We start from the raw sequence: 3,151 nt of genomic DNA on the forward strand, positions 1-3,151 counted from the left end.
CCGGAGCCCGCCCGTCCCCGCCGGGGCGGGACACGACGCCCACAGCGTCACAGTAACTCCCGCAGAGTGAAACCGAGAGAGCACCCGTGCCTCCCCCAGGTACGGGTGTGTAGCGCAGGCTGTCTTTCCTTGGAGGGTGTTGGTTTCATCTGTGGGGTGGGGTGCAGTTGATCCTAATTAGCTGCTTGTGGAAAGTTAACTTTGCTTGAAATGTTTTCATAGCTCTGCAGTCTCTCTTTTATATCTCTTGGCCTTTAAAGGTGAGCCATTGGGCAGAATGGCTACAGTTCCTTCCCCTGGCCTGGAACAGGTAGAGATAATTTCAGAACTTGATTTACGTGTACAGAAATGTCTGTGTGAATATATAGCCTTCACTCATAGCAACTGCTGCCTTTACTATTATTGCTGTTGTGGTGGATCACTACAGCTCTTCTGTCTTTTGTCAACTAATGTAAAAAAAAACAAACCAAACCATGGATACTATGCTGCAATTTGCTTGTGAAACTGTGTGTTTGGGAGTTTATAAAAATGCTGTGAACTATGCCTTGAAGGGCTAACTGATCTCTTGTATTTTTATTAACCAGAATGAAACCAAAGATCACTCTGAGTTGTACTTTCTGTTTATAATTTACAGGTCTATTTCACTTGTCCTTTAGTAATACAACTGCTATAGTTTGTAATGAAACGGGACCCTTCTGAGCATGAATAAACACAGAAGAAAATAGATCTCAGGAAAAGAAAGCTCCATGACTCTACAGAGTCATGGAAAGGCTCCAGTAAATGTTTAAGGTTTATTGTTGTAAGCTTTATGTTTGTCTTTTTTTTTCCTTAAAGATAAACAGAGTTTGGTAGTGAGAAGAGGAAGTGCATTTAAGTGTATACAGCAGAGGAAATTAAAGTCTTCGCCGCTTTCTGTGAAGTATTTAATCTGTTCTGCACTGAGTTGTACAAGGACCAAGTTCAAGGATCTGAGTTTAAATGCAACTCCCAAACCAATGAAGAGACAAGTGCATGGGCAGGGGCCTCACATTAGGTTCTTGCTGTTTTCTTCTCTCACAGCTTCACTGTTTCCACAGCAGTCTGATCCAAGGAAATGCGGCTCTGCTCTGTCAGAGCTGATCTTGAGCACAGGCAGCCATGGGAGGGGGTCAAGGTTGCAGAGCCTGTTGGTGCACTTAACCTTGACAAAACATAACCAGGATGGTCAAGTTTCTTTCTGTAAGCTTTTGAGTAATTCCCCAAAAGCTTGTAGAGGTCTCCAGCTCTTGTATTTCTAAAGCTGTTCTGCAAGGAGCAGGGATCTTCACTGCCGACTGCCTGGCAGTTTATACTTTGAAGAAAACCAGCTATTGACTGTGAAACCACAGGACATGGTGGCGCTTTCTCTACCCCTAGGCCTGCCAAAAGAAAAGATGTCTTGCTGTATGAAGAGAAATATAGCTAAAATTACATATCTAAAATTGCTCATCTCTTACATCCTCTGCTAGGGGACAGCTCTGCTCTTATTTGTCTGCAGCAGCAAACAATGATTATAGTAGAGATTTAACTTTGTGTAAGAAAGTTTGAGTTGTAATGAAAGGCTGGCTTTCAACAGGACAAGGCAGGCAGTGAGGTAGGTTGTGGATATTCCTCTGGGTATTGTTAAGTTTTGTCATCCCTTTGATTACTGCTCTTTTGACTACATAGTAGAGGATAATGCTCAGAAAATGTACCTGGTGCCCATTCCAGCTCTGGAGAAAGAAAAGACTTCTCAAAACGGGAATATCGAATCCTTAGAGACTCCATTACTAGAAACGGAAAGGAGGGATATTCACCAAAAGACAGATTTCAATGAATGTGAATGTCGTGCTTTGTCTTCCAAACCGCTCAGGCATATATATCGTGGTAAAAGAATCCTGCTTCTTTCTGAGCCAGAGCAACACAAGTCTGTCAAGTCTCCTACAACCTCCTGGGATCATCAGCCTTGTTTAGGAAGTGCTGAATGTTACAAACAAGTGCTTTATTTATAGGAGGCTCATGTTAGCTTTTATTCCAATATATAATCAATGCAAGGTACTTCAGAAGATGCAGCTTGATTTGCTATGAACTTATTCACACAGAACAAAAATTCCTGGAAAATGACTATTTCACTAGTTGCACAAAACATGTCTGTTTCTCACCTCAGAAAAGGAGGGTCTGCCGTGATGTTCCAGCTGTAGGAGTAGAGTATTTCCACTGAAACTACCTCTGAGGAATACGGAAGGTCTAACTACCTGTATTGTACAATCTGAACTGAGGTTTTGTGGTGAAGCCTGTGGTCACAGTGCTGAGAGGGGCAGGAGCTCTGAAAACCTACTTATTTTTGACAGCAGCTGGTCTAAACATCAGGCTTGAATTACACCCTGCTGCTGAAATGACAACTCAGAGGGACAGCTAAATTCCCCAACAACTGTTTTCTGCTTTCCCTTTTACAGCTATGACTTCTTCAGAATTTTGGGGGCTTTAAAAAAGTTATTTGGTGTAAAAAGAGCTGTTGATCTCCTCACCTTTATAATCTTTTGTCTGGTACACTGTTCTCTGATCCTGGCTAATACCTTCATCTCTGGTAAAAAACAATATTGGTAAACATCTGATCATAAAATAATTTTCAAAAGCTCCGTCAGTTATACACAGCCTTAGGTGACCTCCTCTGCTGACTGTGAGTCCTTTTCTAAACTGTCTCCAAAAACAGCCTTCCAGAGCCTCAGTGAGCTGGAGTTCATCACCTTAGGGCTGGTACCTACAACTCTCTGAAAGGCTCAGCTGGAATAAGTGTGGTAACTACATCTACACAAAAAGGCATATTATGGGCTGTAAAATATCCTATTCTAGAGTTTACATTTCTGTTTAAGAGCTTCAGCTTGTTTTAGCAATGGAGGTTGTTTTAACTTGATGTGATAAAGACATAATGAAAAACATTTCCTCTTGCTGGTGTCCTTTGAGGTGTTTTTTCCTTTAGCAAAAAGGTCTTAAATGTCTCGGAAACTCTGCCTCCTGGTTCTATCTTCTAGACCAAGGCTGGGCATAATTAAATGCATAATTATATGGATGGAGCTCTCAGCAACCTGATCTAGTTGAAGATGTCCCTGCTCCTTGCAGTGGGGTTGGACTACATGACCTTTGAAGGTCCCTT

The sequence above is a fragment of the Chlamydotis macqueenii genome, chromosome 9, assembly GCF_036417535.1.
Source record: "Chlamydotis macqueenii isolate bChlMac1 chromosome 9, bChlMac1.mat, whole genome shotgun sequence".
Taxonomy (NCBI): Eukaryota; Metazoa; Chordata; class Aves; order Otidiformes; family Otididae; genus Chlamydotis; species Chlamydotis macqueenii.